General features: G+C 41.7%; 1 long non-coding RNA gene across 2 annotated transcripts in view; it reads right to left on the bottom strand.

Moving 5' to 3' along the window:
• Positions 1-7,804: 7,804 nt before the first annotated feature.
• LOC135164873 (uncharacterized) overlaps positions 7,805-23,951 on the bottom strand; it is a 116,482-nt gene continuing 100,335 nt past the window's right edge. For both annotated transcript variants that reach the window (XR_010299399.1, XR_010299398.1), the window contains one exon: positions 7,805-8,738. This is a non-coding gene — a long non-coding RNA (uncharacterized LOC135164873). The remainder of the gene's footprint in view (positions 8,739-23,951) is intronic.

Here is a 23,951-nt window from a genome sequence, read left to right as displayed (position 1 = left end):
CCTCTTAAAAGAAAGACTCAAACCAAAAAAAAGCCCTTAGTCGACAGGCCATTGGCAATTCATCGGTGAACGTCCGCGAGTGTTAGCCCAGTGGTCTCGCTCAAGGGACGTCGGGGAAAGCAAAAAAAAAATAACGGAAAATCGGAAAGCGCTCATCTCCAATCGCAAAGGCCACGTACACACGGCTCGGAAAACGGGGGGATGAAAGCTGAATAAAGGACGAAAATACTGTAATTTGATTTGTCCATATGTATACACCGAACAAAGAGACGAGAGTGGAATTCAGAATTCGAAGCCACTCCATTGTGATAAATTTATTGCGATTATTTTGGACAAATTTCGGATGAGACTGATACGAAAACTTCGGCCATCACCGACACATCGTTTCGAATTTTTCCTTATGAGAGGTGGGATTATATTCGCATTAGGCTGACTACGCATGGAGCATTCGTAAGGACTGCCCTTCCCCGGAGGAATATCGCTCCACCCTGTTGTCGTACTCTCTCGAAGACAAAAGCCTATTATTAATTATCAGAGTGTTACCAAAGATCCCTTTCCCAATGCTCATGCTCATTCTGTTTACTGGAAAACACAGGGAGATGCAGGTAGGGCACTGTGCCCGAGGCTCGAAGAGTAGTCAAGTCAGATTACCCGGTGACTAGATCCTCATGGTCGTTAATTAATTCCTGGATTGCAATCAAAACACCCCTAAAGTTCCTTCCACATTTCTCGACATCGCTTTTGCCCTTCATCAGGGACCCGACTGGTCCCTTGTACCATATTATACGTCCTCCGGGGTCATGTAACAGCTTAGAGGGTGAAGAAAAGTTTGTTGGGAAATATCAACAATCAAAGTTAGGGAAATTGTTGGGATAGTGAGGGAAGTTTTCTTTTAATCATGGAATAACGGGGTTCCGTAGATTCTGGGAGATGAATTATGTCTCAGGTTTTCATGTCATTAATTTTGGTGAATGAGTTCAGTCCTGTGACCATCCAACTCTCTATCCAAGATGGAATAGCTTTGGAATATGTCTTCCATACAAACGATATAATGGTATGAATTTAAAAAAATAATAAATTATATGGAATACGTTTCACTGATCAATCAATATTTAATCTTCTTCGAATGGAAATTAAATTTTATGATAATTCACCCCATTGTACCACTGTACCATAGGGGAAAGAATTCCATGTAACCTTGTCAATCATTTCGTACTCCATCCCCCTTCATAAAATCCCGGTCACTAGTGCAACAGTGATTTACATCATGCTCACTCGTGCACGTCAAAATCAACCTCACTATTGTACCCCATCACTTAACGGATTTATCCCTTTTTCGTGTTCAATGTTTATAAATCAATTTGCCGTGGGCCGAGGAATCGAATGGAAATGCATATCGGAAGCTATTGAAACATAGCATCGCGTTTCTCATACGCCGACAGTTGCCTCCACCCCTTTTTTTTTCATTCAGGGATTTCAAACGATAAACATAGAAAGCTCCAGCATGGAAAATTTTTTTTCAACAATGCCTAGAGAAAGGGGAGCGGCAAGAAGGGGCAAGGGAAAAAGAGTTTTTCCGGGATGCGCACACAGTCACCCCTTGCCCGTCGGCGATTCGGACGAGAAACCCTTTTACTATTATCCTTATAGAGCAACAGTCCCACCCGGGAGCGTTTCGTTCAGACTGGCAGCAAACAAAACCACCGATGCATGCTACCCCACTTGTTTTTTTTTTTATTCTTCCATCCTATTCCAAGCTTTTGCGCGGTATCGCAAACAATAATGCATTGGAAAGGGAAGGAGATATGTACGGGATTGAGAAAAACCGATTTACTCCCCCGGCCTCTCGGATTTTTTCCTCGACAGTCAGAAACTATGGTAATCATAATGGAAACGAGTATGTGCATCTGCCGATATTTCTCTAAAATGAAAAATTAAAATAGAAAAATTTTTGAATGAAGGTGTACAGGAAGTTTTTATTTATTAACTTGATAGATTTATTTAGTGAGTGTGGCAAGTTTTAGGAAATGACACTTTTTTTTTTAATGACGGAAATTGAACCTCTCGCTTTACTTTAGTAACTCTTTTCGTGTAGATTGATCCGTAATTATCGATAGTCAAAGGATAAACAATTACACAGAAAGGCGGAAAAGAAAATATTTTCAACCCCCAGTGGAAAATCCTTTATCAATGTTTTTCCCTTTCCCCATTTTCACACGGAAATTCAATTTATGAGACCGCAGAGAATTACATAATTTCCTGAGAAAATAGAGAAAAGAACGTATGATGATACCATAAATAAACGAGTGGAGAAAAAAATTCCAACCACTGGCTGTACAAAAGCCCCCCCACCCGTACACTCCATTTTCCTTCTTTCATTCGCCACATTTTTTTTTTGTGTACTGATTAGTATCCCATAGAATGCGGTGTTCCCCTGGGCAACGCAGTCGCAATTATTGCGAATATGTCAGAAGGGAGGGGAATGCGAGAGAGAGAAAAAAATAATGTAAGAAGGGAAAGTAATTTGAAAACCTTTCGACTCACATCAGGATACAGGCGAGTGTTTCAGAAGGCAGAGAGCACACATAAACTCGTTTCGGTGGCTGGAATTTTGACAGGAACCATCGCACCTCGACAAATCATTTCCCCTGTGGTATTACCAGGCCATCGTTCCCCCTAATTCGAAAAATTTCTGAGACCTAACAGACAAAGAAATGACTTACGTCCATTCAAAAAGAAATTAAAAGGAAAAGACATTTCCACGCGAAAAAATAATTCACTCAACTGTGACAAATTCATTGAATTATTGGCACAAAAATTGCAGTGAACAATAGAAGCAAATAAATATTCTATTTTCCCATAAAAAGGAAAAAAAGAATTTCCCTAACCGCAATAATTTCCCTTCTGTCACTATTGAAAATGAAATCACAAAGGAATATGGAATCATTGACACCACAATCCGAGGGGTTCTGGGTTCCTCTGTATGTTCAAGAAAATCCCCATCCCCCCCTCTACTCCCCGCTGAAAAAAAAAACGGAAAAAAGATACCCCTACAACGGAATAATTATTCGAGAGGGCTGTATACCACAAAGACCTTAATGTTTAATTCAGATGATATAACGCTTTTAGTGTCAGAGCAAATATCACTCTCAACTGCTGGGCGAAGAGGCGAAGGAAAAAAAGCACCTACTTTTACCCGATGTAGAAGTGAATAGCACTAGGTACAGGTATACTAGGTCCAGTGGAGTTCTCATTCGTTCTATTTAACCGCCTCCTCTTGAATTAATCGCTCCAATGTGGTGCACACCCCAGCAGCCATCCTCTGCCCCTTCTTTCTTCGTTCCCCTGAAATCGGATTTACACGTCGATCGGTGAATCAACGGGGCAGCGCACATGTAAACCTTCACCGTGAGGTATAAAAAAAAAGTTTGGATGGAAAAAAGAGGGATGAAGAGTGAAGGGCAAGGAGGAGGATATTAATCGTGCTCCTTTACTGCATCGGTAATGAAATGGATTCTTGCAAGCTCTCATTTTTTTTAAACATGAAAAATAGTTGCACTTGAATCCTCAATGTTGGGGATTTTAATTTAATTGCTGTTCTGCGGGGAGAAAAAAAATATAAAGCTTCTGACGAATAAAATAAACGAAAATATTCTAAATGAGGTCAAAGAGGATAGACACAAACGACAGGTTCTACGGGGGATGTAAATTCATTTATTGAATGTCTGTGCGCATCCCCCTAATCGCCAAAACCCGGGGTATATTCCGAGTGCCACCCCCGAGGGAGGAGGGCCCAGTAAGATAAAAAAGGGGGTCATTAGTCCCTTCTGGCTTCCACAATCGCACTCCTACGGGTATTAATATCGCGAACGGGGGATGAATCGTCTCGATAAATCAGTTCAATGGAGGAAGCTCATGAGTGAATAAACAACTGACCCCATTTCACTGGAATTTAGTATTTCGATTTGAATAGACCCCATGATGGAATTAAAACTAAACATAAATCAACTCAAACAGCAAAGGTTATTCTCTCACCCAATCGTTACGAGAGTCGAGAGAGGGGAAGAGAATTTTGTGAAAATGTGGCATGTAGCGTTTTACTTTGTTCAATGGAGTATAAGGGCTAATGCGACAGAAGAATAGGGGAGGAGAATTCATGAGAATTTGAGAGAAGCTCAGCGGGATACACTTGTTCGAATGTAAAAATGGTAAGTTTTCAGGAAACTATGTTCAATTCTCGGTGCCAGAAAGTTTCGTCCAATTTATTTCAATGACGCAGCATTTTTCCTTCAATACTGCGGAACTTCTGTTGATACCAAAACTGCGGAATATCGGGGTGGACGTTAAGGGTGCTTAAGGAAGGGATCGTTTTGGAACTTCTGGAAATGAATTTCTGTATTTTTTATGAATTTGACTCATTCCCTCTGAACATCTACATGTGAATTTATTAAAATTTAATGAGGATGTAGTTCGTCACGGGATACATTGGCATTTTATCAAATGTCTAAACATCAACGTGTGCACACATACTGCGGAAAACAACCACTACACACACAGATTGTATTTTACATGTCTCAAAATATTCTAAACAAGACCGCAATTCTAATAACTGAATATTTCTCTCATTGTAAATACAATCGTAAGAGGAGTACTACGTCGATGTATGGAAATTCCATGTAAATTAGTTTTTGTTAACTCCTCATGGACATGACCCTCTCGCTCCCCAGCGTGATGCACACGGAGAAACAAACATTGGCTCAGTTTGACAAACAATTCACGTGTCCGCATCAGCATTTTTTATTTTAGATACGAGAAAAATTTTGTACCGCCGGAAAAATATCAAATTCCGCCCAACAATAGCAACATAATAGCAAGTAATGTACAGGCCCTTGAGAACCGATCATCATTGAACTGAGCCTTTGACATTAACGAGTCGATATATGCTATGAACCCGGTCACGAAAGGTAAAAAATTCCAAATCTTCTTACGCCAGCGATCAAGATTGATTTATCAAGAATGTCTGTAATGCAGCATTTGAAGTTGCTATGAGTATATTCACCATTCCCCCCTTCCCCTCCACCGCCGACTCACTGCATCCTGGCAACCCTCAAGAATTCAAGATAGTGAAGTATAAATGTCTTCTCGCATGATTCCCCATCCATTACCCGACTTTCAGCGTTAATAACATCAGCCCTCATCAATTATTATTCATACCCGATGAAACTCATTTGATATCACCACGTGAACCAGCGAAAATATCTCGACTCATCATCATTTAACATGAGAAGAGATAAGAGTTGGGGCACCACACCGAGGGGGCAGATGGGTGAATGGGATGAAATGCCGAAAGAAAGAGCAAATGAGCATTCTCGGAGTATTAAGTATTACGGGCACGTTAAGCGTCCTCCAACGACGTCAATTTGCCTTAATTCGTTGAGTGACTAAAAGTTGTCTCGTGTTAAACCACCGCCACCCCCTCACCCATCCCGCCCACAACTGTACTCTGTATACGTCTCATTGTACGTATCTCAGCCCTCGGTATTTACGACAATGCGCGCAAGAAGCGGAGTTTCGCCCTTAATTCCTTGTCACGAATTGCGCGAAATCCAGAGGCCACAAATGCTTTTTGGTGATATTAGTCTATTCATACCGTTGGTGGTGGTTCTCGAGATACAGAGGGAGGCGGAGACGAGGCTTTTCAGAAGATGAAGAAATAATTTGATTGGTAAAGGGCAGGTCCTTTTAGCGTTTGGACGGGTGAGCATGAGTTGAGGATTTTTATATTCCCCCGGAAAAATCATTTATAGGACCTGTCCACTGATTTGGACACTTGTAGTCCAGTGTGTCAGCGTTTATTCTCCATTCATTTGGGGCATATCCCTCACTGAATCATCCGTTTAATGGAATTTAGGTTCTCTGTGGTTTCACGGATTTTTTTGTCGTCAGGAGATGGAGAATGATTGATTGATATTTGGAGATTTTTTGGTGAGATTTCAGTATGAAAAAGTCAATACCCTGACCAATATACAGAGTTTCAAGTGGGTAGGAGGATTCAATTTTTTTTTTAACTACTTACTGAACAGTAGCTCTTCCTTTCCCACAATATACAACAACAATACTCATCAGATTTACGGTAAAAATATCGCACTGATTTGTCTGAAAACTAAACATGTCAGGAATAGATTCTATCCAATGTGACACAGTTTTCCAAGAGCCATGTTTTCCTTTTAGTTTCCCTGATAAAGTTTTTATTATCCACGAAGGAAGAGACACATACCTTCGAGCTTTGGCATATATCTCTGCCGCTTATTTCCAAGAATGATGTACCAATATACCCGGGTTATACAATTTTTATACCAACTGGGAGCTGAAGAACTCCCACCGGCCCCTTTTACCTGACGAAACGGAAAGAACGACTCCATCTCAGACCCACACTAGAGTTTTTGGTCTCTGTAAAAAGATGAACGATAATGTTGGGGTTTACGTGTATGTGGGAAGAACATATATGACAGTGAAAAAAAGAGGTGAAACGTCGACACAATTGATCTACTGAAAAACTGTCATTCGCGTGTCCAATGCCAATGTCGTTGAATTTTCCATAAAAGGAGAAGAAAACACTCCTCTCCATCTTGATTTTTTTATAGAACCCCAGTGGAGGATGAAGAATTGTCGAGGACACCTGGTGTATATAATTGAGGCTGAAAACACACTTTTAGCGACTGTGAATCGATTCAGAGCGTACCTTTTTCTCTTGATTCACAGACGACGAGATTCAAGGGAAGGAAGGGAGAAAAGTTTTTAAAAGGCGATAGAGGGGCGAGGGGGGATGAGGGAGCAGTCGAAAAGAGACATTTAATTCAACCCAGGGCATTCACCTCTGAAGTAAAATTCTCCGTTGATGGTAATAATAAACAAAGAAGAACAAGAAAAATGAGAGAAGGGATTTCGTATTTTCACCATTCATGGAGCGATAAGACGCGTATGATTGTAGTATTGCGTGGCTATCCACCAGTGCAATCATTGAAAAATTACCTCCAGGTACTTTTTCCCCTGTTATTGATATGCTTTTTTTGCATCGTGCAGCTGCACAAAGTAGTGATGGAACGGGGAATAATTAAAGGGCTGGAAAAAAATCAATTCAACCGCTCCCTTCATCATGCAATTTACCGAATCAATATACGGGTTTTTATATTTACGAAAGGATATTCACGACAGGGTAGTATCGTCGTACACCATCACTGCATTACAATTTCATCAAGGATTTTGTCGTTACCCTGGAATCTCCAGCGTTTGTCCAGTAAACAGTGTGATTCGCGGTATTGTCAGTTATATTATGCACTATCAATACTCACTATGCATTTGCATATTCATTTCGAGTTGAATAAATATTAGTATTATCACTCGTTTGACTGAGTGCTCTACGGGGGTGGATTTCCTATATAATTTAGAGAGAAGTTTTAGACCAAACTCATGATTTTCAAGAAAAAAATGAACATAATCGAAGACACGGCAGTTTTTGCTCTAATTTTTGCATAAAATTTTTGAATGTTCTTCGTGGTATGTGAATAGCGATGTGAAGTATCGCACCCCTATTGACGGAGCCGTTATCACGTCGTAAACCACTATTTTACGAATAAAAAACGGTCCGTGAACTGATAATTTTCAGCAGGATGCGATAAAAATCACATTATGAACTGCTTTTATTTCAACAAAATTTTATTATTATGTTTTTCGTCACAAACCCAAAGGTGATAACAGTTCAGTGGTTATTGGAGCATCGCGTGTCTATCGTATGGTCGATCGTTGGATACACCCTTGAAGCTTCTCGCCATTTCCAAGCGCTTGGCCCGGCAAATATCATTCAATCGACACGGTTTCACCGTTTCCAGCGATATAAATGCGAAAAAAACAATAAAAGCAAGGGAGATAAACAAAAATAAATAAATGGAAGAAGTTCTGTCAAACTATATGGCTCGATATAAGTCTCGAGTAAAATCGTCGAGGGCGGAGGGGGTTGTGGGAGTCGGAGGGAAATAAATATTGTCTCTGGCGAAGATCAGCAGTTATACGTGGGGGCTCTCAGTCTGTTTTATCAACGCGATCTCGTGATATATATTTCTCGAGTGTGGCCTTTCGACCTCAACGCGAACATGGAGGACATCATCCCTACTCTCTCTCTCCCCTCTCATTGCTGTCTCATCCTCATCTCTCTCCTTCAATGCTCAACTACGCGAGTCGTTGGTGTTTGAATGTAATAAGCGGGAAAATGTGCTTTTCATCCTGGTTTGTCCTGTTCGGATAGTGGAAAACAACCCCTGAGTTGACTTTGTTTACGCCTTGTAATTTCGTGAACGTGCTTCATCATCGGGGTCTTTGACATTTCAAATTCTCTTGAAATAGTTTTTTTTTTCAGTTTGAGGAGAAGAGGCAAAGGGGAGTACAGGAGATATGGTGAGATGGAGGGGTTCGATGAATGTTCAATATACGGAATCTAGTCGAAGGGCGGTTCCTTCATTTCCATACGAAATTTTCGGGAGATTTATTTTTATTTCACATTGGGAAAGAGAAATTTTATCTCATGTTCACATGAGAAATTTTCTCTGATTAAATGCCTCACTCACAGTCGCAATTCTCCACGAACTTTTTCCTCGCGAGGGTGTCCTTCACCTTCGGCTTCTAATTTCTTGTAATTTCCCTTTGAACAATTTTCCAATTGGTTTCTGCCTTCAGTCGCACTCCTGCAAAAAAAGGGAACGATCAGTGGAGCGGTTCTAGAAGTGTTTTGCAAGCAACACAAAATCAAACGTTTTATTTTTCAATTCCACGACTCGATTACTTTAATATCGAGTTATCCGGCGCGTTCTGCCAAAAAAATGTAACAACGTTGGGTTCTTAAATAATAGGTTGATCTGGTACTGCTTCTTTTTAATTTCCGGAATTATTGTGGTGTCAGAGAAAAACAACTTATCTCCGAAGGATGAGATGACGAAATATTGTTAATTTTTTTGCAACAATCATCTCGTTTCTTTATGAAGTTATGAAGTTGAGAAAATCAACAAAACGTGGCTTGTGGGATACCTTCGCCGGCTGTTGGAAATAATTTGTTTTTGTTTCTATTGCCGCTTCAACGCTTGTCATCTCCATAATGGCACTGCTGTAGACGGAATTCACTGATTGTTTATTTATGGCTGAAATACTGCATACTGACCGTGAAGTCGATTGGAATAATTAATATTCAACTGGTCGTGATGGCCAGTGGTGCAAGCACAACAATGAGGCGGATTTTGATTACAATGCGGGCATTCACCTCATTCCAATGATTGATGGCAATATTTGCTGATTACAAACTAGTATTTTCCTGCAAAGAGCATCAATTGTTTGACATCATTGATGTCAAGAATATGCTAATTTTGCCTGTGTACACACAAATGTTATATTCGAATAATTTCGTAGATGAAAACTAGTTTATATCCTATTATTAATATTCCATGATATTCATAAAAAATAAGGGCTTCCCGTCTGTTACCAGGGTGTCACAGAGTATTGATTCCGTTTACGAGAAAAAAATCTCAAGTAACCGTAATATGTCCTACGCCACTCCGTAAATTTCACCCTGCGGAGGCATTTGAACCCAGTTTAGAGTGCGAGAACGGTAAATTGTTCGTTTTTTCTCGTAGCGTACAAAAATATTGCTTTGAGGATTATTGGCCGGCAGTTAGGACAGGATTTTTCAGAGTAGTGCATTTTCCGGCGGCGTTTCAGAGTCTGGTATGGCCCAGTGGAGCGTAGTTCAGCTTCGTGCCTGGTGCCCGACAACCAGACCTCGACATACAAGCAATTGACCTACCGTAACACAACATTTAGGTGTAAATCATTAGTGTACCATTATTCACGTGTTATGATTTTGGGTTATCAAATGTGTCTTTCATGTTTGACGAAATTTTTTACTTTTATCAGGCAAATCTTGAGTCATTTGTGACGCTCGACGCCCTGAGATTGTGGGGGTAACGATGGGACTAAAGTTATCCAGCCAGGAGCATAGGCTGGATAATATCACACTTCACGATCGGTTAGGCAATAGGGTATATAAGCTGTATGTGTATGCCCAGGGCGTCGATCCGATGTACTAGCTTCACTGTTCCATGAGTTACACGACACCTCGTTGACTACCGTGAGAGCTGCAATATATGAACTTTCAGAATTTACTTTATTTTAAAGACATCGTTTATAAATTATATGGGATGAATTCATTGTTAAGAGTTTACCCTTTTATATTGTTCCAGGAACATGGCTGAATATTTCAAAGTGCACATTAGCTGGATTGAAAATTTATCTGATTTTGCCGTGACAAATGAGAAAAAGTTGGTGCGAGTAACATCTCGAAGGAAATTCCAGGGAGCAAAATACCGTGTGACATAGGGACGTAACTTTTAAATTGGGGGGGAATATGACATTGCTATTGTAGATTTTTTAATGGAAAGTGTTTGAATTTTTCTATAATTATTCACCTAGCAACAGCATCGCAATATTCTGTCAATCATGACCCGATTTACTGCGATTATTTTAGCGACATTATGCAGGATAATTGGAGTACCATTACGTGCAGTAGTTTGAGAAATGTTCATTAAATTGCAGCAATGAATCGATAATTTTATCAACATGAGAAGCAATATTAACTATCCTATCAAGTCTCATCGACAGCTGCGTCACTGTTTCCAATCATGACGAAAGTCAATCGCGATATCAGTGCACCGATAAAAATATTCAATAAAAGTGACGTATTGGTTTCCTAGTTCTGAAGCGAAACATCGTTGTAGGACATTTTCCGGATCTGTTACGCAATTTTCGCAAAGCACTTCGGAATTTTAATCTGAATCGTCAATAAAGAATTACGATACCGACACTTAAATTTTCCGAGTCGATTGTGTAACCAGTGAGTGAACTATCAGTGCCGTAATTTTTACTAAACATTTATGCCGCGTGGGTCGATGAATAAGAAAATTCTAATGTTCACCACATGAAAGTAACCTATCAGAATTTAATAATTTTTATACCATCAACTTCCTCATCTCTCATTCTATATTAATTTAAATGTTGTGAACAAGTTGCCGAAGTTACCTTATATTTTCCGTAAATTAGTGATCCCGATAGCAATGTTTTCAGCAATATACCTGACTAACTGGAAGCCGGATGAATTGAGCCTAATAAAAACCCCGGTAAAATTGAGGCCGCTCGACTAATGAATGAGTGAAAGGGCTGCGAGAAGAAAAATCCTGAAATACGCCGAAACTTTTAACGACTCACTTTCGTTGGTAATTAAATTTCTCCACCTCCCAGGGTGCCCGAAAATCCACCAACGAAAATTCCACTGGCATTCCCATTTTCCCGCGGGTCAAAGAATTCAAACGATTAAAAGGTCTGAACCTATCCCCTCTGACGGCATTTTCCAAACAGTTCGCGTTCCCGCACCAGTCAGTTGGATTATAGTTGTACGTTACTTACGATATATATCCCGAAACGAGTCTTTCGCGGTCATTTCCAACGCGATGCGCATTCATTACTGGAACAAAAAAAAAAGGACGGTACGCTGGGAGGGGGACTTAATGACCTGTGTATACCTACGAGTGTGCCAAGGGAGTTTGAGATTAAATGGGGATAGACAACGATGAGAGCGCGATTTCCTCGCTAATACGAGGTTCCTTTCTTCTCTGAGGATAATTATATTTATTAAACCCATGGAAGCCTCCGATGAATAGTAATGACGCTCGACTCACCCATATTCGTCTAATCCTCATGAACTACATTTGGACGATCTTCTCAGGACAAAAAAATTTCTCCTCGAAATAAATTGAAGATTTGAATGGTAATTTCAACGGTCCGTTACTGATATCAGTTATCTTTTTTTCTAGAGATCGATCCAATCTCTTCGAAAATAACCCATAATTATTGCTTAATTTATTTTTCTCTATTTGTATAATTAGAAAAAAAATATAATTTTGCTAATCTCATTGATAATTGATCCAGTCAATTATACATGTTTCTCAGTGCAGACAATTGAGCAACATATGAATACACCCTCTTCCATTTTCTACTCTAAACCTTGACCCTTTCTGCCATCCTCCACTGACTTGACAGCACATGTACTTCTGAATAAATCGACTATTAAATTTTTGACAAAATTTTCTTTGTCAACTTTATTAACTCCATTCTCCCCGGGGGTATTGAAATTTCAATGTATGAAATACTCATTTCATTCATCAATTCAATTTTCACATGTGAAATTCATTCTGCAAACTCACTAAAAATAGAATAATATATTTTCCACACGCAGACACTGCGCAGACGACTCAACGCTCGATATCGGTTATTGCCGTCATAATCAGAAATTGCTCGTGTAAATTCGACATCTGGCCGTGTGCGTTCGCAGGGGGAATTTCGCACAGCGTAGGAGGGAATATACTACGGGGCCCTGGCAATGGTTTGCCGAAATGACGGAGGCAACGTAGGACACACAGGAGGAGGAGAGGGAAGGATGGTATACGGCATTAACCAAGGAGATGCATAACGTCACATCCGTTTGTAGATAGCTATAGCTCTGGAACGGCACCCCGAGATCGTACCGAGGTGATATTTCGCGCGCGTTCTGGCCAATTTCCGATGATAAGACCACTGTCTCATCCCCATTTCGGCATTCCTCCCAGTCCGCATTATCCTCCCGGCCTCCCTTTGAATTGGAAGAAATATTTTTATGGGTTTGGAGTGAACGAATGTTATAAGAATATTTCGTTTTTTCCGATTCGATTCACGGATAATTTATTTACGAAAAAAATCGTAAAATATCTCCTAAAACTCAGAATTGTTTCTATTCATATAGATAAATATATCCTGATTGGCGAGGCTCCCTTTTCCTCTGAGTGCATATTTCATGATTTTACCGATTGATTCATCACGGCAACAATCCACGAAATGATGCTCACCACCTCCACCGATAACCTCTCCAACACCGTGAGAATTACACAAATAAGATAATAAATAGAATTCATTCTATCCCGCGGTCAGTTTTCCAATATTGTAATTCAACCACAATCAATTCGTATTTGAACATTCGACGCCCGTATATATACTAAGCGGTAAAACGACCACGAGATACCAGTGCTGAGGGAGGGGGGTATTGATTTCACGCAGTATACAGCGACACACACACATTTGAAGACACGTATACGCATTGTACCGCATGAGAGAAGAACCACGCGCAAGTTAATATGGGTATCCGTTTGCTCTGTTATTGGATAAATTTCCCGTTGGAAAACAGTCATGCGACTGGACAAACACTGAAACCCCTATTGACCAATTAATATTGACGATTGTAATTAGAATCTAATATTCTCTCCGATGGTCCTGATACTTTTCACTATTCTATTGTCGCGTAAGCCGAGAAAACATTTGCCAAATGATGATCAATCTCATAAGTTATTAGATTTCCCATTTGTGCAAAACTTCCCGTCGAATGTAAACATTTTACGAATTTGACAAAAAATTCCATTTCGCTGAATATAATGGTTTTTTAATAATTGAGTTGAAGGAAGAAAGTCTTTATAAATTTTTTAATCAACGACGTCACCGTGCGCACGCCCTAATTAATCAAACTTACCACCAACGGCGCGAGAAAATTAATGCGCGATGTACCAGAGTGAGTGTCTGTGACTTCCTAGCAAAAAAAAAAAACGACCCACCTTGAATTGAGATAAGCAAGTACATTCTTTAATCCCGAGTGAGGAGGCTCTCGCGTCTTATTAAAATTTATCTTTTACTGCTAGTCACTCCAGCCAGGGTTTTTCGGTGATTCTCAAGGCAACAAAAAAAAAGGACGAAACAAACAGTTGAGAGGAGAGGAGAATGTATATACTCGAGAACGTCACAAGAGAGACTCCAGGGCGGTGAACCGTTTGGTACGAGGGTAGCACGCCAAGCAGCAACCCCTTGACACGAACTGATGAATATCTTGGGTGAAGAGACACAGGAGTAAGAAAAGGACAGATAGAAAACCGGAGGGTGGAGCTTTTGAAACACGAAAGAACAGAGGAGATATAGTACGAAAAAGGAACTTTTGAGCAATGCGCGCCTTGCCAACTTGAACAAACGATATTACGATCTAATTCCATCCTCTCGGATTTCACGCGAGAGTCGAGTTTCGTCGTCTCACTCTCTCTCTCTCCATTCTCAACCCATCGTGCACATCCCCCATCCGAAAATCCTCGCCTCCTCGAGCTTCTGACGATGAGGGACGTTCGAGCGAGTTCATTGTATCCAGTTCGGTTTAAAAAAAAAGAGAATCGAAAAAAAAAATCGAAATGAGAAGGAGGAGACACGAAGACGTGGAGGAGGGAAATCCATCTGCAAAAATTACTGGCTTTCAGCCGACGAAAAATTCGAGTGCACTCGTAAAACGATTGGAAACTGTCGCCGCAGTTGATTTCTACCTGTGGGGAAGAGAATGGAATATCGAGGACAATAATAGCACACGAGGGGGAAATCCACGCCCTTGGCACGATATACCTATGGGCAATTCATCGAAGGGAAATCCTGCATCCTGCTGTATCGAATTTCGATTTTCGAACGGTGAAAGAATGACACTGCAATCATACATTTTCCAATATCGAAAGTGGGTAATTTACATTCACACTCATTCACAGAGTCTTCATTTAATTTATTCATCGTTCCCTTCGCATTATTTAATTGCTCCCGAACTATTGAATAAACCGGGGACTATTCAGCCATCAGTAATGCAGTGCAAATCGAAGCCCTTGATATGAGCATTCACTCCTAATCAATTCAATGAAGGGAAATCCTGCATCCTGTTGTATCAAATTTCCATTTCAAAATTCAATCGAACGAAATAGCACATGAACTATCGACTCTATGATCGATACCGGTGGAGTGAAGAAACGTCAAAATGTAGGAGACACGAAATGTGAAGTGCCTTTGCTTACATAGAAATTCATTTACATATGAAAAATTAATGAAAATATTTAGGAACCTATTCATCCCAAAATCAGACCCTCGTTGTAGTTCTGAAGGCATCTATCGCTAATGCAATAGAAATTCCCGCCCTGGATTTCAATCCCATTTCCCAATCAATTCATCGAACTAAAATCGTGCATCCTGCTGTATCAAATTTCCATAGGTGCGCTCAACCCACCAAAATCTCCCTCCAATTAGCCTTTATGATCGATATCCATGAAATAAAAAGCGACGTGAAAGTACAGAAGAGCATTAGAAAAAAAAACACTGTACCCTAAATCGATTGTTAGAGCGGACGCATGATTAGCAGGGCCTCCTTGACGTGACATCCGGTGGCACCGGTATCCGCTCGATATTCACCTCTCTCGCTATGGGCGGGAAAAACAACAGTGCAACACACAACTACACAGGAACATAATACAACCCGGAGTTATGGTACGGTCGATCTAGAAAATTCAGTGCTCAGGTAAGCCAGCAATGAGAGGACAGGTCAGCCGCACGGGTGGGTGGATTTTGCCCGGAGTCAGTCAGGTTTCTGCCGGAGATTTGCTCTGCTGAGTTTGTTCAGTGGTAGAGCCAGAATTGTGGCTGATGGTAGATGAAGTTGAGAAGGTGAAATGAAGTCAATGCTGTCGGTGGGACAGCTGAGTGGGGGAGGGGCAAGAAGAGAGGGAGAAATTCAACCTCCCCTGACTTTTATTTTTCTTCCTCTTCTCATTAACATCATCATCATTATCCTCAGCATGTTTGTCTCATGAACGCATTAAAAAACGCTCAGATGCACATCTGAATATCGTGAAAGTAATGTAATACCTCCAACTGCCCAACTCGTAAACTCGGCTTTCGAAAAGAAAATATAAAAAAAAAAGGCATTGAGGCTAAAAATCACATCATCTTGTGTATTTACCGTTGAACGAATCTTCTCTAATGGTGACCTCTACCGCCTTGAACTTGGCTTTATACCACGGTTCAAAGGAAGTCACGCTATCTCGAGTGAATCGAGAACGAAGAAACAACTGCACTGGAGGTTTTAGAGTCGTGTCCGCGGGGATAAGAGTGGGATCTAGGTGGGTATATCGTTGGTCAGGTTAAACGGAGAAGGGCAAATAAAAATATTATTCCTTAATGATGAATAAAATAGACATGTGGGAGGGCTGAAATTGGCCAAACCCACGGCCGACAGCGAAAATTGACATTTTGCGCCTTCGTCGAGTGTCTCACGAGGTTTAGATCACCAACACTTGACAATGTCAGTATGAGCATTGATTTCAGTTCTCTGGATTCACCGTCTCTCTCATCTGAGCTTTAACTCGCCTGGCATTGAACGCGAAAGGCTTATCTCGGATTGAAGAAGGTGGCTGGGAGGAGGGGGGGCAGTTACATCGGCATTACGACGTAGGAATAAACGTGAGGCGCCCGATGCAGTACTGCTGCAAGAGTCCCTACGGGTTTTGCAAAGGTATAAACTCGAATGGAAGCCACAGAGAGGAGAGATCCGATCTGTCCGTTTCGTCTACGGTGGAAAAGAGGGAGAAATTCCCCCCTCCTCCCTCATCCGCTACCCCGTCTCCTCCTCATTCCATGATCGTGATCCACAGGGACTGTAATTACATCGTAATTTATGCGTGTCACGGTATACCCTTCTCTGTGCGATACACCGAACGGGTTTTCGCTTCCACTTTGAGTGACTTTGGAGGTGGATTGTGTGGATTTTAGCGGTTGTACCTCGACGTCGATTGATTTCCAAACGTTTAATACTCTGTGATTTACGTTTTTACTCTGAGTTTATGGAGGCAAGTTTTTTTTCTGGGTTATTTATTGTAATTGGAGTCTTTCGATGTTGTTTTTTTTATAAAATTATTATTTTTTCCCGTGTGGATGAAATAGGGAGTTTTTCAGAGTACCTGAGAGAAATGGGGTTTTTAGAGATCGCTAAAATTTCTGGTCACTTCCCACCCATTCCCATCGCCCATTCATTACACTTTTACGAGACAACTTTGCTAGATTCCCAGTTTCACCTCAACGATGGTGGTCAACTGGCTTCGTAACTATGATTCATCTGGAAGGTTGGGAAAGACCGAAAACAAGTAAAACGAGAGGGAGAGACCTGCACATCGCTCTTCAGGGAGTAATTCCGTGTTTTCCCACTACCCATGAACCTCTTAACCCACACCCTAATACTGTTGATAGGTAAATCGAGCGATTATAGTTCACCAAAACACGACAAAACTTTCTGTCCCTCTGCAGTTGCCTAAACAATCATGAACTCGGGAAAAAAGTACGAGGAGAGTCGAAAAGTTGAAACTTGCTGATGTGTCAAAAAACTCCGATAGTCGGTGAGTTGAAAACTCTTGACCAGCTTCATCCCTCTGTACCCCTCCCCATCCCAGCATCCACCCAGCGAGGATAAAAAACCTCAAAAAATATAGAGAAACATGTGTCAGCGAATTTTCCAAGGAGAGAGGCGAGAATGGAGACGTTTGAGATTCGTGGCACGCGAGCCCCATAACACATTAACGTAAATCGACGCTTTGTCCCGTATATTTTCTCCTTTTCCCTCTGCTTTCATCCCCCTCCCCTCCCGCTGGCACAAAAAAAAAGAAAGGAAAATATATAAAATGGAAAAAAGGAACATGGAGAATCACCGGACCGAATCGTACTCACGTCAAGGGGCTCGTAAATACCACTATGGGGTCATGCGTCCAGGAGAAAAGTGTATATAGACACAAAAAGAACTAAACGGTTGGTTTTGAATATGCGTAAACGCGGAATTCCGAAAGCCCATAAACCCAATCGGTGGCCGAGTAGTGGAGAAAAGCAGCGGCCGGGTAGTAAAAAGAAAAATAGGGAAACTAACGGGAAATTTGTGAGATTTTCGTTACGGACGAGAGCACGGGTCAACTTTCAGCATGATCCATTTTTCGGGGGAGCGAAACTTGGGGGAAAGCCATCAGTGTACGATGTACAACGCATTTTTCGCGGGCGATGGGAGGGGAGGAGACTATAGGGCCGAGTTGAGAGAAAGAGAGAGAGACACATTTACTCTGTGATTAAAAACTGACTTGGTGCCTTTTGAAAAGGCAACGAGGGTAGGGTAGAAGCGAACGGAGTAAGGGTGCAAAGAGACGCCAGGCCTAACGAGGGGGTTATAAGAGAGGGAAAGGGAAAATGGGTAGGTGAGAGGACAGTGAGAGTGAAGGGAGGAAAGACTGGAGGGAGAAAGTGGAGAATATTGTGTATTCGGTGGGTATTACAATGGCGGACCTCCCGGCCCCGAAATATATTAGTTAAAGGGGATGAACAGACTGGGTACATTCACCGTCGAAAAATTTTGTGTGAATTTTCCCAGGAGAATTGCGAAAGTTTTGCGGAAATTTCAGGTCATTTTAGCCGTCAAAATTCAGATTTTCGTGGCAAAATCAGAGAGAACTGTCAATTTCCATTCTCCGACCTGATAAGCTCCAAAGCTCAATACTAATTTATCTCAATCCCCCTAACATTCTCAGTGATATAACTCGGCCATTTTTCGCGTATGAGACCCTTTGGGCTCCACAACATTTTTGCCCCTTTCCCTTACGGAAAGAGTACGAACGAGGCAGACGTAAGAGTCGAGGGAATGAGGCGTTGGGAGGGCTGAAACCACCACCTTGGGAAATGCGAGCGTAATCATCACTGGGCTGTCTTCCCTCCTAACAAATCTACTACGATCTTGGGTAATCTAAAGGTGTAGCACTCGGTCTGTGGCTCTCGTGCACAGTGAAAACGAGGTGTTGCTCAGGATCTAGTTTAAAGCCCCACGGAGTGACAAATAACCCATGATGAGAGCTCCCTCCCGTTAAAATCCTTTTGAAGGTGTGAAAATTTCCGAACAAATGCGGCCACAACGTGTACACTTTGAGCAATTAATTCCACGGACAAAATTGAAATTTAATAAAGCCCACTAATACACCATTCACCACCCTAATTAAACTAACTAAAATTCAATATTCCCAGTGTGCGATAAAATTCGAAATTCTCTCGAATCCCTCCGAAATCAATAACCCATCTTGATATTCCCACTGAAACAATTTGCGTACAGCATTATTCGGGTTCCTGTATGCCCCTCGAATTTCCAATATTCGAAATTTAATAAAATGGAATACCTATAATCGTTATTCTAGGAACGTTGAGAATGTGAAGAATTGCAATCAAGCTGAGCAAATAAAAAGAATCATCACTATCCGTGAAACACGGATTTTCCCGGTGATAAAAATTCCCCCACTACCTACCCCTCCCCTTTCTCAACCCCCCCGTTTCACTTTGATATCATTATCGAGTGTAGCTTTGCACCCCGTGCTAAAATATTGCACGTTCCGCACGTATCAGAATCCCCATTTTTCCACCCCCTCTTGTCCCCTTCGGCCCCAGTGCCTGCGCTCTCCTCGTCGCACTACCGTCTTCAGGCACTCTCAATCCCCGTTAACCTCTCATCTCTTATTGGATGCGGATACACGGGGTGATAAAAATGTTGGGCACGTCGTGCACCGCGCGGGATCGACTGTACGGAAGCAGTTATTCTCAGATTCATGGACGCCTGTAGCGCATTGATATGCGAGCTGCTCCTAATAAGTTACCTGGTAGTCTAGTGCATCGTCCGAGGCCATACCAAACCTCCTATAAGTTACCTAAGTAACGAAGTTACCTGGGCGGCGCTGGGTAAATTACTGCGACCCCTAGCCAGTACGTATACATATACCAAATAGCCGGATATTTCACGGGTGACATTGCCCCATGTACAATGTGAGCGGGGGTAAATGGATTAAACGATTAAAAAATCAGGGAAAGTTACTAATGAGTTGGTAAACTCGACGAAATTCATAACGTTAACCCTATCAATTTGTAACGGGGGAGAGGGCCAAAAGTTTTGATTGGAAAATCGCTGTCGTTGAAAATTTTAAGGGAAAATTCCAGCGCTGATGTATCCCATTGTTTAAAGTCGATTGATCATTCCTTTTATACTCATGAAAAGTAGTTTCTGTGAGTGTGTAAGTGCTCGTTGTCTCCACGTCGGCAAGACCGTGTTACAGACGTTCACCTATGATAACTGAAAGCAAAGTCCACCGGAGGACTTTAGAACAAACTCCGGTAAAAATATTTAACAACGCATCTAACGTATCGCCTCCGTTATCCAAGCGATTATTCTACATGTGTGTCAGACATTTAAGTGATTATCATCACCGCCGAATAAAAACCGAATTGCCCCATAAACTCCCACGGTTTACACCCCAAGGGAGTTAAATCATAAATAACCCCTGGCATAACGATTCATGGTCATATATAACTCTCGCAAATGACAATCACTCGGAAAGAGATTATACCGAGAGTTATCCCAGACTCTTCACTAAACTAGGTAATCCACCAGCCCGAATAGCAGAGGGAGCCAAGGGCGTCAGGTGGTGGACGTTAATCACCGTTGTGAAGGAGGCGATGAATGAGGAGGTGAAGCAAAGCCAGACACAACCAACTAGACACATTCATATAGAACTGGGTGGCGTACGCGCCGCGTGTAACGGTACATTTGCCTTCTAGGCCTATTGGTACATGTCTCTGAGCTCCTGGAGGCAACCGGTGGCCCTTTGCTGATGGGTGTTATGTTGCATGTGACGTTGAGGATCGAAGTGGAGTCGTCCATGCAAATGAGACGGTGGAGGGCTCCCTGTGGAGGCTGTTTTGGTAGCCTTCGGCTGTACAAAATGTGGAAGTGGGAGTACGTGACGAAGAGACCTGGGGGTATTGGATCCTCGAGGGTTCAACTCAGATGGAAAAAGGTGGAAAGGATGAGAAGGTGGTGAGGATGGAAAGGGCGAGGGTCGAACTCAGTGACGATTCAAGTACACGCGGGATGTTTAATTAATGGTAATGGCGTATATACGCGTAGGTAAAGGAGGGTGGGTGGGGGAGCTTTGGGGTGGTTTGATGTTGTATATGGACTAGCCACCAAACCCCTCCATTACTGGAATGCAGATATACGCTCAACGTGATATTTAATTGAAATACGGAGGCACGTTCCTGTGGTTTTGGTATCAGAGGACACAACTACTGGGGTGAATTTACCTTCTGCGTTGTTCCAATTTTCAAAATGGTGATTTGTGCTCAAATGCGATCGAACATTCTGGGTCACATTTTACGTTGTGTGTTTATAAATTGTAGTACATGTGGATTCTGTGGTTTTGGAGGGGAGGGGGTGTTTGTGCTTGGCGATTTAATGAGGGAAATTATTGGGGGTGAAAGGGGAGGGGGGAGAGAGAGGAAATTGGCTTTCTGGATTATTATCGAGTTTCACTGATGATGTGGAGAAGGGGATGGTCTTTCGTAATGGGTGTACTGGTGAAGAACTGATAAAGTGGAAGCTGAGTGGGCTATGGTGGACGGTTAGGAATGGTGATGGAGACTGTGGTGTAATCTCAACGGCCATGCATCAAGCTAATCTTCAGTATTGTTGCGAAAGGACCCCATATTCCCGGGGTTGTTCTAATCTGGATATCGAATGTACACGGTAAATACTTGCTACAGTGCGGTATCACGTAGGAGAAAATTATTGGATTGTTGGGGGAAATGAAGAGTACGTCTGGCAACAAGTTCTCAAGATTTTTTGTCAATTCTGGAATTTTCCAACCCTGGCAGGATCAGGAGATTGGTCAGCATAGTAATGAGACTTCAGGGATAGATTCGACTAAATAATAGCCAATTTTACAATACGAAGGATGGATAAAAAGACTTGACGATGGAATTGTAACTACAAAAGATTTTTTTTGGTACAAAATACTATTGGTGCAGTCGTATTGTTGCTGGAGAATAATATCGACTATGCAGATTGGAAATGATATAGGGATGAAAAAAGGACAGACGTAGAGTGTCCCAGAAGACAGGCATCAGAAAATCAAATTGACTCCTTGAAATGGGTTCGCCAAAGGTTGCTAGACACACGAGTAAAAAAATCCTTCAACGCTGGATATTTGACGCGGGGTGACATGTACGCTCGTGACACGAATTCTCATCCAAACGCCTTCACAAGTTGGGGAAAATATATATCCCTCTCCTCATTTTCAAAGATGGCGCCCAGGTGTCAGCGAAACAAGCCACGACTGTACGGAAAAAAAGAAGAAATAGTAATCTGAGGGAGCAGGTGGGTGCGATCGTTTTCTGCTACTCTTTATACATCTTCTTTTTCTCTCCCCCTCCCACCAACCCTCTCCCCCTTCATTTGTTCTTTTTTTCTCGTCCTCTCCTTCCAGTCCCTCTCGTTCGACATTGTTGGAGGAGTGATTTACTTCCTCGGTCGTTGCCACGCTCGGGCTTTCCAATTATTCCAGTGCCTCCAGCATGAGAACACGAGAGGACGCCTCAATGAATATCGTGATCAACGATAGAAGGGAATGGAGAAGAAAAAAAAATTGTTAAATAAAAATAAAGCCCTCTTCCCTAAAAGAAAGACGAGTCATTTCCCAGCTCAATGTTTTACTGAAAATTTTCCAAATTTATAGCCTAGGAGGGCGTCTGTGCATTTCAAAGACTCTTAAGCCGGTTTATTATTAGATTAGTTCTCGAATGCCTCCAATCAGTCACCATAACCCCTTTTTCCTAGTTCCCCATGATGCAGAAGAGAGATGAAAAAAAAAGGAATGATAGAAGGTTGACAGGGTAAACACCGTAAACTTTTTAAATTCATGTCTTCTCTTCCAGGCAGAACAGAAATCTCTGTTGACACAGGGATCTCTCTTTTTTATAATACATAATCCCCTTGTCCACGGATGCAATCTAGAGACACGTGTACAACACATGGATGGAATGACTGAGTAACAGTGAATTACGATTCAACAACAGACAAAATAACTAGTGATGTTTTTATTACAGTGAATTAAGTTTTAGACAATCGTTAAAAAGATTCATAAATTCTACGGAATTTCTATCTCAGCTATTGCTCAAGGGCCCTGTCTCTCTCTTATTGTTACAAGTATATACCGAGGGCAGGGTCTCTGTACCCCTGTTGTTTTGCTGAAAATTTCCCCTCAAGATCTCACCAAGTATTCCATTGAATTTTACCTCCAAAGCGAATGATGTTAATACTCTTTCCACTGCTCGCTGTTTGTTTCTTATGGCTTCTTTGGTTTTGAGGAGGTTCGTACTGAGCATTCAGGCGTAACATTGGGTTTAGTCTTTCACGTGATTTGAAGCTAGGGCCAACCTAGGGCCCTTCAGGCTTTCATTTTCCATGTCATTGCGCTGAAAACAAAGGGGCGCAAGTGCTGGTGGAATATGTGAGTACTTGCGCCCTTTTGTTCCGGGGTAAGATGGTGCAATCCACTGGGAATTCAAGAGGAGCTGAGAGAGGATTGGAAGTATGGTGGGTAAGGGTAAGGGAGGGGCAGTCAATGTTGGAGAGAACTGAAGATCATAGATTGAAACTTCTGGCGGAATTGGATGTCAGATCGGTCGTGTTCGTGCCTCACTCTTATCGTACTATTCGCAGACGCGTGAGTCGAATGTTTAATCGAGGGTCAATTGTAGTTATTTATCTGGAAATTCAATGATTCGAGGGAATCCGAGGATATGAAGCGAATGGTGGAAAGACAATTATTTTTGTCTTCGAGTATTGCAACGGTTTTTCATAAATATCGCATGTTCTGGTAGGAATTTTACTGATTGAAATTTTCAAAGAACTTTTTATAAAGCTCTTCGGCGTTGTCACTCGACCAGAGACACTACTGCGACTCCTAGCTTTACTGGCTTTTGTTCGGCGAGTTCATGAAGTTCAAGCGGTATAAAAATGTCATTTTTATGGGTTAAATATGTGCGTGACAATTCATATTTTAGGGGTACGCTTGACAGGTAAGAAATACTTGAGGTGATGGCAGGGTCAGAATTAACACGTTTTCCTGTCGATCTTAATA

The sequence above is a fragment of the Diachasmimorpha longicaudata genome, chromosome 7 (assembly GCF_034640455.1).
Source record: "Diachasmimorpha longicaudata isolate KC_UGA_2023 chromosome 7, iyDiaLong2, whole genome shotgun sequence".
NCBI lineage: Eukaryota > Metazoa > Arthropoda > Insecta > Hymenoptera > Braconidae > Diachasmimorpha > Diachasmimorpha longicaudata.
This window is presented reverse-complemented; position numbering and strand designations above follow the sequence as displayed.